This window comes from Hylaeus anthracinus, unplaced genomic scaffold, assembly GCF_026225885.1.
Source record: "Hylaeus anthracinus isolate JK02 unplaced genomic scaffold, UHH_iyHylAnth1.0_haploid 12001, whole genome shotgun sequence".
Lineage (NCBI taxonomy): Eukaryota > Metazoa > Arthropoda > Insecta > Hymenoptera > Colletidae > Hylaeus > Hylaeus anthracinus.
In genome coordinates this window covers 22,332,568-22,345,632 of record NW_026534348.1, presented here as the reverse complement: position 1 = coordinate 22,345,632, position 13,065 = coordinate 22,332,568, and the positions used below count along the sequence as shown (strand labels likewise).

Below are 13,065 nucleotides of genomic sequence, written 5' to 3'. Positions count from 1 at the left end.
CGTCCATGATCGATTGTTCCGCACAAATTGCATTTCCTTCTCGGGGCTACCCGAAGGACATTCAGGAACGACGGTAATAGCGTTTGGAAGAATGTCGTTACAGTAGTATCTTACGAACATCGGTTTCTCAGAAGCAGCGAACAGAAATTTATCGAGCATAAATTTGAAATTAAGTAGCACGTACAATATTGACAAAATTTTCAGAATTTCGTGCTGCAAATACAATTAAATTATCCAGAATATAAAATCGTGTTGTACAAGCTTTTTGTTAGCATACCAAATAAGATAATATGACGCTTTTTATGTAAGGACGAGAGTAAGATTAGTGTGATCGTAATAACGTTTGGAAGAAGGTCATTATAGTAGTATTTTACGAATAACGATTTCTCAGAAGCAATGAACAATAATATATCGAGCATAAAGTTGACACTAAGTATCGCGTCCAAACCTTACAGAATTTTCGGAATTTCGTATTGTAAATACAATTTAATTGGCCAGAATATAAAGCAGTGTTGCATAACCTTTTTTGTTACATTATAGCATGCTACATAAAATAAACGACGTTCAAATTTTGAGTATGGTCAAGACTAGGATAATGTAATTCTAGTTAATAGACATTTTGCTTCTTTACATTTTTATTAAACATTGAGTGTAGATTAACAAACAATGTGTAATATTCATCGGCTGGTTTAGGTTTTTGGTTATATGAATACATATCAATACATTTTGAAAAATATACACATAAAAAAAAATTTACATTCAACGTTCAGTGAAATAATAAATTTAAAATGAACAATGTTATTTGAGAAAATATGTATATTAGTACGTTTAATGGTTTATTATGGTACTCTGTCTTCTGTTAGATAAACATAATTGGCTTGAACAACTTATCAGATTTATCAAAATATGTATCTTCTATATTATATCAAAGAATATAGTTTTAGTTTACTTTATTCTGCCTGAATAATGAAATTTCCAATTGATTTGATTTATTTGGTTGTTTAAATTTATGTTATATTTTTTATTTGGTTCTCAAGAATAGAAATGTATATAGTTTCTAATCACAAGTTAGTTGCCATTAACTGAAACAATTAATTAAAGGTTAGATCTTACCAGCAAATATAAGATACTCGTGGTACACAAATTCTGACCAACTAATATAATATTCTACATATTATTGTATTTTAAAGTACATTAGGATGGACCACACTGTGCACCACTCGTATAACATAAGAATTTTGCGGAAAGGGAAAGGATAATTCGCGGTCCTTCGAGAAATCTTAAACTTTCAAGGCTTTCGCCTTGAACTCCAGCATCGCGGACTCTAACCGCAATTATTATGAGGTAAAGTCGTTCCAAGCATTTTCTTTAGTGTTTACAGCCACTTTATTTCGGTCCTCTTCGGAAACAATATAAGAATAATCTCGAAGGTTGTAAAATATGTCATAAAGACAAATGAACAAATGGTAAATGTGTTATTATGAATTTGCGTGATGGAAAATTATAATATTAGGATACATTTAACGAAAATATATCAATAAAAGTGTATAGAAAGTTAATAGATGTAGATTATATGATTTGTCAAAATTTTATATACAGGGTGTCCCACATAACTCGAACAGGCTGTAGAATCTCCTAAACGGAACTTAGTGAAGTTGGCATCCACAAATGCAAATTTTGATCAAAATCAAATTGCATTTGTTTGTTCACGATTTGTCCACATTTGTCCAACCAAAATTTTCATTTGTCTACCCTCGTTTAGTAGGTACAGCCTGTTCCAATTGTGTGGAGCACCCTGTATAAACGAGTTGGTCACGAGTGACCAAGAGTCGACGAAAGTCTACACCCAAACATAAACAAATATACAGGGTACGTTTTTCGGTTTTAAAGACATAGTTGTAGACATAGAAGAACCGATAAGTTTTGATTTAGGAAGCGGACATTTTGAACGTTTTTCTGGATTTAATCGTCATTTTCTCTCGAGAATACCACCGTACAATTGTTTTTGACAACACCATTCAAAAGCTGAGACTTCGAGGAAGTTTTTCCCGAAGAGTGCTCGTCAAACAACTATGTCTTTGAAATCGAAAAACGAAGAGAGAAAAAGTCAAGTTTTTTGAAATTTTCACAATGTAAAGTTTGACCTAATTTTTCACTTGTTAAATCTATGTAATAAATTTTGGTTTTGTATCAGAAAGTTGGGAAATTTAACGCACAGTTTGCACTGTAATTTGATGGAGTTATGGGTGTTCAAAGAATGTTAAGTCGGAAACGCAGAAAAAATATTAAAAGTGAACATTCTCGACAATAAGGCGACACAAAGAAAATGTCTAAGAGTAATTTTTTGTTGGAAATTTGTTGTAGAATTGACACCCTGCGTATGTCCGAATTTATACGTAGACACCCTGTATAAATAATAATATTCCTTTTAACTATCGCACTATCTTGGACACTATCTTCATCAAGCTTCAATGCCATAAAATACCCAGAAAAGCATCATTTTTCCGTGTCGAGACCAGAATATCCCCCTAATTACTTTCGCGTCGAGTCTCCTTCCGCCAGGGACTTCAACGCGCGGATAGGAAAAACGGTTTCCGGCGTTTCGTATCATCGGGGCACGAAATGGAACGCAAGATCCTTTAACCAGCTTTTCTGAAAATTAATTACTCACCGAGACCACGGGTGAAGAGATAGTACCCACCCCGTAATTATCCTTACTCGGCCAAGTTGCGGACCCATACTTTCAGCCGATAGCGTTTCTTAATTGTATTAATTGCCGCGGCTTCGTTGCGGCAATTTGATGCACCTAGATCATTACAAGTTAAGCAGCCCCTGTGATCCCATTACGTGCACACACGTGCGCAAAGCGTGTCGCAAGTTAGCGAACCGCAATTACTTAAGCAAGGGTTCACGTAAGGCGGTCGTCTATCCGACACGAAACTCGGTCTGGATCCGTGCCCATTAAGCTTGATTCACAGTTGTCGACCCGACACGGTCGCGTTCCGCTATCGACAGAAAGGGCAAGTTTATTTCGCGTGGTGGTAATCTATACGGAGTCTTCCCCGTGTCTTGAGTATTATCTTTACGGTAGCAATAGTTTTGGTCAGTTAATGGGTTCACAACATTTATTAAATGTTTTTACAAACTGAAAGTTGGGTCAAATTTTGAGAAAGACATCTATTGTTTATGGGGTATAAGTGAATAATAAAATACTGTATTTATAGATTAACTTTAGCTTTATTCACTAAATTGTCACGAGCAAACTGTGATCTTTTCTCAACGAGGAGCCGCATAAGACTGACCGATTAATGTTAAAAGAAAAACCGTAGAAAGAACTTCTAGCTGTATACAGCGTAGTTTTAGCACATCTGTTTAGTCTTTAGTAAACTACAGCAAGTGTCCTCTCAGGCATTTTCAGTACATTTATTTTTGTAGCAAAATGACATGTTGCTGTTTAGTAAATATTCCAACAACATCTCTAGAAATGTTAGTTACAGCGTAGAGTATGTAACAATTTTAACATTAACACGTGCCCCAAACCCTTGAAAATTTTAAGGGAGGTCTGAACATTTGGACTAGCACGAACCCCTAGATGCGCCCGTTTTGCTTCTCGCCGTGATTTCTCCGATTCTATTAGTCACAACTTGATCAAATTGAGCTCATTACTTTTGTTATGCTTTCAGTTTTAATTTAAGCTTAGTTGCACCAAAAAATATTAATTTTCACGCGCGTGGTGGTTTTGGAAAGATACCGAAAAAAGGGTACAAAAATCATTCGCTTGACTTCAATTCACAACTGTATTGTACCAGTATCTTCTAATGATATTTGGGTGAATGTATTAAATTTTGTTGTTTTCAAAGATACAGTTAGACTTTTAACATATTATTTGACCGTATTTGAGATGCATACTTTTTGTGCATAAAGCTAGGCTAATAAATTGTCGAACACAAGCAGCATGTCATCCCTGCTAATCTAAATCTAATCTCACTTTACACTTTACACTTTATACTTTTTATATCTAAAGATATTACTACAAGTTCGCAGCCATTAGCTCGATATTACTCGCGACAAAGGATGGTTAATTTAAAATAATAGTCATTTCTCATGTAAAAACACACCAAAAATGTAGAATAAAATTTTTCCATACGCGGCTCCACCTTCATGAAAATTGATTTCGAAAACAGCTCGTGCTCGTGTGAGATTAAGTAAGCCCTGACTAATGTGTCTGCCCATTACTCGTTGTTTATACTTGTGTTCCTGATTGTAAACATTTGATGGAGCTATAGTATTATCTGATTTAACTGGTTCTGGCTAATTAGAAGCTAGTAATATCAACGTAACGGAAGGAATACCATGTACCACGGGGCCATTAATGTTTACCAACACGAGCTGAAGTAGAACAAGCGAGTAATGGACAGACACATTAGGAGAAGTATTCAACTTTACGCGCGCTCCACGAATCTTCAAAATTGATTTTCTTGAAAACGGAGCCTTGCATGACGTAATTGTCTTGTATATTTTCTAGTCCTAACCGCACTAGTCCTGATTTTACTACGAACTTTAACTCATCCTGAATATTATACAAATCATTATATTAGTTATATGAATTCGTTTTGAATATTACTGTATTACTTTAATAATCTATTACCTGCATTGATAATATAAACTATTAACATTCTTCATATTTTTTATAATCAACTAGCAACGTCTACTCTTACATCTACAGTAATTAATTTTTATTTTAATTGAAATATACTTAAAATTAATTTGAAATTAGTTTTGTGTACTTATATATTTTTTTCACTCTCGTTTTTTTTATATTTTATTTTTTGTTTCATATTTCTTATTTTATTTTCCTATTTTGTATATAACTTTATTAAGTAATATTCATTAATAATAATAGTCATTTGTTTAGAATCATTTAGTTCAAAGTTGAAGGACATTTTTATTATTAATACAAACTACCTTGAGTTTTTAATTCAAAAACACAATAATGTATATTTATAATACAAATACCATTCAATTGTTCATTTAATGATTTTAAATAAAAAGACTCCCATTTAACTAATTATATCATGTTTTTCTTTACCTATAAATCATTGCCATGAAGAATTCGTGTCATAAAATATTTGAATGAATCTTTTTTCACATTCTTCTGTATTCATTCTATTTACACAATTGTTTTTTTTTTATTTAACAATTTGCACATATTAACAAAAGAGCTGCCTAGACGTTTTATTAACAAAATGCATACCAATGGTATTTTTATTTATCTGTCACATCGATTTATCACTGGAGCCAGGAAAAATCCATATATTATTTATGATTATCAGACTGCCGATTTTTATGCATTTATAAGAAATTTGAATGTGCAAGAAAGTACAAAACGCATACAGTATGCAGTAATCTAAAAAAATATTAAAAATTCAAATTCATATTGTAGTATCCGCGCCTCCCATACCCAACAATAAGGAGTCAAATAAGAACACGTATCGTAGGGTACGGGATTGGTCGCGTAGGTAAAGCGGTCGACTGTGGATCCGATGATTGTGGGTTCGAATCCCCGTGCTTTATTTTTCGTTTAGACTCCTACAATATTATAATATTTGCATAATAAAGTAAATTCCTATTTAGGTTCAATTATTGTAGGTACATTTGCAAAGATTTTATTTTTCATAAAGATCCGCAGTCTAATGATTATAATTTAGTTAAATTAAGAACAAATTATAATACAAGTCAAAGGGAGGATGTTTGGTAAACAGAATTAATAAAGCAAGGAAGTAATATTATTAATAGCTGTTGCAGGGGAGACAAAAGGTAAACAGTGAAATTCGACTATTTCGACAATTTTGTCGGGTCGATGAGAGAAGTTGTAATCAGCGTGTCCTAATGACAAAAGGATGTTCACGCTTCCTTTGTTTTGTCGTCCCGCCGCAGGATACCACAGGTTTTAATGTTTCACAAAAACCACTCGAGGCGGAAGTAATGGCCGGTCGACGGACCGTCGTTTCCTAGCCACGGCTCGAGTAATTAATACGAGAAGGGATTAACGAAGGACACGCGATGTGGATAAAAATGGAGGACTTCTTCTTTTCTGGCTTCGTTCGTCGCCATTTGATGCACGGATGAAATTGCAGACGTATTTAAGTACCTGGGAGATCTTTAACTTTCTTGGGGTTCGCTTTACATCGTTCCAAATTAATTCCGAGATGGTATTTTATTCGTCGTGCCACTGTGTAAGGGATAATTAGTAAGATAAGCGTTTTTTTTTTCGATTCTTTGTTTTTAGAATTAATATATTAGATGATAAATGGTGTTTGGTTTTTTTGGTACTTTAGAGTCAAGCAGTTTAAAAATACATTTATTTTCAAAATATTTACCGACCTAAATAAACGTGCTATTGAAGAGGAAACATTAATTAACGTGACAATTGGTCTCCCTTTAAAGAGTTTATTTTAATATTATCTATCGATAATGAATTTCAATTAAATTAGGAGGTCCTAGATGGTTCCTAAATAGTAGTAAATGTGTGATAGAGTAAAATACAATTCTGACTATAATCTTTCTATGGGAAAATGTGGTATGAAAGTGTAAATAAAAATAATTAATTTATCGGTTGAAAAGTACTTATGTCATTAATACGAATTATTGTATTACTGAATTGTATTACTGAATAGTTCAAAGTGGTTTATTTTTTAATTAAGAATAGAATAATTTGTAATTATACTGCAAATACCTCTCAACTATTACTCTAATAAATTTACACAAACGACTATGGTTCAAACGAGGTATTGCATTGTATTACAGTATATTGAAGAAGACTGATTATCGTGTTTTGAAAAAGAAATAATAAAGAATAGTATACAGATAGACAAACTAGTGTCAAAGTACATCTTCAAAACCATTATTTTCAGAACTTTATAGTTCATCGTGACAGCTAATAGAAGTATCTTACTTACAATTCAAGCTCATACAGCTATTATTCCTGCTGAAGATGTCTGGAATAATATTCCTACGTTTGGTTTCATATTCGTATTTCCATTCTCATCTCCTCGATATTTATCACTTTCCAACAGTTTCTATTTACACTCCCCGTACTTCAAACATTTAATATACTCGATTCAAAGTTACGACATCCACCGTCGTTCCGAAACCCACCTTATAAATTTCAATGGTAACAACCAATCAGACTAATCTTTTCTGACATCGAGAGAGTCCTGACGCAAACCATTCATCCATCGAAGCGTCGTTGTTGATAGAATCCGACGGAACAACTAGCTCTTTACATCGCATCATCCATTTATCGTGGGATTTATTTACTCCCAACGGATACAAATGATCCGGTTTTTAGCGGATTGCCACGGACGGCATCCAATTTTCGCTATTCGCGGTGCAGCACGCTTCCACCGTTTCATCCGCAATGGATTGAATCGACGTTCCAATGGTGGATACGTCCCGAACGGAGAGCAACGTCCGTGGGCCGCTCGTGTAACCCTGATGCGCCCGGCAGACGTTCGCGGGGTCACTCATGTAACCCCCTGTTAATCCAGCGAGTAGGTTAAAGCCAACGATCGCGACAAAACGAAATCATACCGTGTTTCGAATCGAATCACTGCCAGGAATCGCGTGTCGGTTCTACGATCACAACTGGCTTGTTTCTCACGAGGAATAAGTGAGGCTACTCTAAATAGGTAACTTCAAAAAAGTAAAAACATTACGCCAAGTACATGAAAAAGTGGAGGACTCAAGGAGTTACCATAGAAAAGTAGAAGATCCCCATAAAAAACTACGAGAAAGTAGAAAAATATGTGAAATCGAAATGAGCTGTCAGTACATGAAAGTCCTTTCCAATAAAGTGCAAAGGCGGCACTATGTAATACAATGTACAATTTGGTGCTTTCCAACTATGCGCAGCTAAAATGCTGTGTTCAACAGTGCGGACGTTCAGATCCTAATGACAATTCATGTAAAGTGACTGCTCCGCATTTTGGCGGTGAAATGAAGAAGCTATATAGCGTATCAACCACAAACTGAGACTGTTTAGACATTTGCCTAGATGTCCGTGGCCTGGAAGTCAAATGCTTGACGTGGCCAAGCAAGGTCAAGGTGTCGATGAATAAGAATTATTTTAAAACGCAAAATAATGAAAGTGTACTTATATTGTCAGAGTTTTAAACTGACAAATTATCTGAAAACTTGTGACAGGAAAGGTATCGGTGTCGATGAATGACTTTAGAAATAATTTAAAACGGAATACAATGAAAATGTACTCATATCGTAAGAGTTTTAAATTGACAAATTATGTGAAACCCTGCGGGAGAGAAAGTATGGGTCTTGATGATCTGAGAATGCCTTGCCTGGCTACGCCAAGCATTTGACTTCCAGGCCGCGGACATCTAGGCAAATTTTAAACAGCCTCAATTTGTGGATATACGCTATTTAGCTTCTTCATGTCACCGCTAAAGTGTGGAGCAGACACTTTACATGAATTATCATTGGGACCTGAACGTCCGCACTGTTGAACACAACGTTTTAGCTACGCATAGCTGGAAACCACCGAATTTTACATTGTGTTATACAGTGTCGCCTTTCCACTCTGCTGGAAAACACGTTCATGTACTGGCAGCTCATTTCGATTTCACATCTTTTTCTACTTTTTTGTAGTTTTTAATTAATGGGGTTCTTTTATTTTTCTATGATAACTCCTTGAGTTCTCCACTTTTTCATGTACTTGGCGTAATTTTTTTACTTTCTTGAAGTTTTTTTATGGGGATATCACTTTTTTTTTTACAAAGATAATTTGCATAGTGAATGACTTTAAATCATTTTTATATTATATGTGTATAGTACTTTGTGTAGAGTTCATGGTGCTCGAAACCGCTTATGGTTGCAAGAACTTGAAATGTTAAAGATGAAGTGAGAAATAGGAAAAATATGTCTACTATTTGTAACTGACAATTTATGTATTATAATAAAGTTCAGAAGTATGCAGAACACGTGGCAGAAAGTCTTGTTGCAAGAAATTCGAATGTTAAAGATAAATCGAGAAATGAAAAAAGAAATCCACTATTTGTAACTCACAATTTATCGTATTGCAATATCGGTTTCAGTCCTTAGAGGTTTCAAAAGTACACACAATGCATGGCAGAAAGTTTTGTTGCAAGAAATTTAAACAATGAGAAAATGAGAAAATGAACGGAGATCCACTATTTGTAACACATAATTTATTGTATTACAATAATATAGAAAAAGAGAGGTCAGATTTAGTTCTTTAAATCCTCAAAAGTACCCACGACACATGACAGAAAGTCCTGTTCCAAGAAATTTTGATGTTACTGATAATATATCTATAATATTTTTAATATCTATAATATAAAATAATCCATATGAAATAATATGAAAAAATGAATTGTTTAGTTTTGTGATTTATATATGTCGCAGGGAAATGATAAAAATAGAGATTTGATCAAATCCCTAAGGTAAATGATCAATTCACGCGAGATATTAAAATAACAACTCTGTGAGGTCATTTCTCTAAAGAAAGTAAGTGATTTGATCAAATCCCTTGACTGTTTTAGTGAAAAGATGAAATAATATTGTTTAGATATTAAAAGTATAAATTTAGTAAATCATGGATTATTAAGTGTAGAGTAGGTAATACAACAATAGTCGTAGAAACATAAATTATTTATTAATTACATTCCCTAAAAGTATTCTTTTTATTTTTTTAAAATATCAGCTTAGGTACCTATTTCTTTTGCTAATTAGTCTCGCATAAATAATTTATGTTTCTATGAGTATTGTTGTATTATCTATTCTACTTTTAATAATGCATGATTTACTAAATAAGTACTTTCAATATCTAAACAATATTATTTTATTTTTACACTAAAACAGTTAAGGGATTTGGGGTAAACGGAATTGGTGAATAACGGGTAAAAAATGACAAATTACGAAATGTATCTTTTACGCGACCAACTGGAAGAAATATTCGACAGGATGCAAGAGGTTTCACTCCGATTCATCAAGCGACGTAATCGGCAAGCATACCAAAAAATCACGGCTTTTTGCCCCTGTTTTCGTGTTGCTAGGCGCCCTCCTCGATCGCGAGTCGGTTTGGAGTCGCCTGTGAATTAATCGCCCGCTCGATCCGCTCAGCTGTTTTGAGCTGTCGAGAATCCGTTGCCAGCAAACAGCGACGGATCAGCTGCTTCGAAAAATCGATATATTGATTGCACGCAGGTTTAAATGTATATGATACATATGTGAGCTCGGCCTTCCATGCATGAAGGAAGAAGTCCACTTTGTAGGAGTTCTGGACTCCTGATTCCGACCACCGAAGTGTGAATCTTTTGGCTGCATTAATGCAGCAACACCTTGGGCGACGAAACTGATCTCAGCTCGCCCAGGTTTATGATGTGCAGGCCGTGTATAATGTTTGATAGGCGTATTAGCTACAAGGAGTGTAATGACTCCTCGAAACATTGTGGAATGTTTGGGGATCGAGCGAACGATGATGAATTCGTATCTTACTCAGTCGCGACGAATAATGACGTTCGCGGCTGAACAGTTGTTATTTTAAGATCTCCCGTGAATTGATCACAGACTTCTTATTTTTTTAATTGAAGAGAGAAAAAGAAAAGGAGAGCGGGTAAAGAAAGTGAATATATATATTTCATATGATATTAATTTATTAATTACAAACATTTATTCATTCATTTCATGAATTAATACAAATACCAGCAAATTTGTTATCCACACCGCTCATCATCATCTTATGCTTCAATTATCTGTAACATATACAAACCATATTTTAGTTGCAAATTAACGCAGAACTTAAAATAAAAATAGAAATCATAATTTTCTTACAAACATTATGTACAGCTCACTTAATTCCTTCCATTGTACACTTTGTCAGATCGTAGTATATTTTAATTGGCCAATTTCAATATACCTGTCAAACTTTATCGTATTTCCTGTAATACTTGCACGATTCTTCTTGTGGTATTTTAATAATCACTACCAGATATCCTTCACTCAGATAAAATACTAGAATTTCACAGCGACAGCTCCTATTTTTGGAGAGCACCAAAATACTGTTGCTTCGTCATCAAATTATTTGCTTCATGAAACAAGCAATTCATCCCTTCGTTTCCTCTTATTGGAACGACTGTCGCTGCTTATATCAATCAAAGACTGTGGAAACAGAAAACACACAAGAATTTACAACGATAATACACATACTTTAAGTGCACACAATTACTTATCAAATAATGGTAAACACTATCTACTTTTAATTGTGGATTTTACTTACTCTTTTATTGATGATGTTATATGCTCCTCTTCTTGATGTGAAATATAATAAAATATGTCGCACTTCTAATACTACTATTATAGTTTTACTGCGTGCACACACGTATTACAAGGCAACATTACTGTCTCTTGTGCATTATTTCTTGCAGTATCTGGTGACATTTTTTTCTTCTGTCTTAATAACCTGCATCCAGCTATTCCTCACTGTAACCTATATCTGTCAAACGATATACACAAGTATTTCTTATGGTGGCCGACGTGCCTTGCCGACTGATTCCGAGAGTCGACGAATGGACGAACGGCCTTGTCTCCTATTGGCTAAGTGTTGACGAAAAATCGACTGGAAAAGTATAAGACGGTAATATTTTTGGATGTATCGTGACATGATATTACGATATCGCTGTTGTACGTGTACCGATTTGATTGATTTTGGTTTTATTCAAAAGCTTATATGCGATTTACATAAGAAAAATGCGTTTAAACTTAGAAAATATTCCAGGCGTGATGAGATATTAATGAAAGAAGTTTCAAGTTAGGTTAGAATGGACATCTCTCCTGTAAAAGATAGCGGTAGCGCCACGTTATACGGGGTGGCTATATCATTTTTCATGAACTTGGCGTCGAGACACTACCGCGTCTCTAGATTTACAATTAAAATTCCAATTTCGCCCATTAAATTGTTCAAATGGAAGAAAATTGGGAATATTGGTGTGGTCTGACTCTTCTAGTGTGTTATCATTCAGTTAAGAAGCCATTCACAAAAATAGCCATATCATACCCATTTACAAACATTTTCCAATAAACGAGCCACCAAATTACTCTTGAATCGTGTATTTATACACTATTAAAATTCCAATTCCGTACATTTAATTGTGCAATCGGAAAAAAATTCCAGGCATCGTCCCGTCTTTGATCCTCCTACGCATACACGTAACTTCCTCAAATGGAATAGACGCCATTCACGTTACCACGTCCTAAAGAGTCGAGCCTCCTTCTTCCGGCACACGCCGAAGTAAGCAACGCAGGGACGCTCGGAACAGGTATACGCAAAAATTTCCCTCGCTTTTCACGATTTCACGAGCCTGTCGCCGTCGAAGCGGGCCAGGAGTGAACGTTCTTTTCACGGACGGTTTGCCACGGACCAGTCACCCTTTTCCTCTCGTTTTCCTCCCTCTCTGTCAGCCGTGTCGTCAAACAGCCATGCAAACACGCGTGGATCGGTGAAAGCGCTGAACTGCCATTGTTTTCAGCGTTTCCCGCGCGCACCTGTTCGCAGCATTGTTTCGAAACACGTTCCGCGTGCGCCAACAATGTGTGCGAAAATGCAGATCGATGCACGCCAGAATCGATCCGCGCTGTTCCCACGCGAATACAGTAGGAGACGTTCCAAAATTCAAATAAACGATTTATTTTGTTTGGTTGTTCGTTGTGAGAAAAATGGTAAAGTTATTCTTCAAAATATACATAAGATATTAAATATTCGTATATAAAATATTTATATAGTGTAATAATAATGTATAATATTATGTAATATATAAAATATTTGTATAGTTAGTAAGTACTTTGGGGTGGATTTCTTTTTCTTTCATAATTATTTTTTTGAGAGAGGAATTACTTTATGATACTTTTTATAAAGACAGATTTGAGTTAGTATTTATCTATGACACTAAACTTACTAATCTTGTGTATCTTAATCAGTCGCGACGAACAATGACGTTCGCGGCTGAACATATGCCTTATTATCTAAACTAA

The 13,065-nt window shown here is 34.9% G+C and overlaps 1 protein-coding gene and 1 long non-coding RNA gene across 5 annotated transcripts in view; one reads left to right on the top strand and one right to left on the bottom strand.

The window, feature by feature from the left end:
• Positions 1–13,065, top strand: part of LOC128891260 (protein couch potato-like) — a 366,536-nt gene that overhangs the window by 150,298 nt on the left and 203,173 nt on the right. The window lies entirely within an intron of this gene.
• LOC128891318 (uncharacterized) lies at positions 10,620–11,541 on the bottom strand. The gene is made up of 3 exons (XR_008460802.1): positions 11,315–11,541; positions 10,874–11,196; positions 10,620–10,790 (listed from the first exon to the last, which is right to left on the bottom strand). It is a non-coding gene; the product is annotated as an uncharacterized LOC128891318 (long non-coding RNA).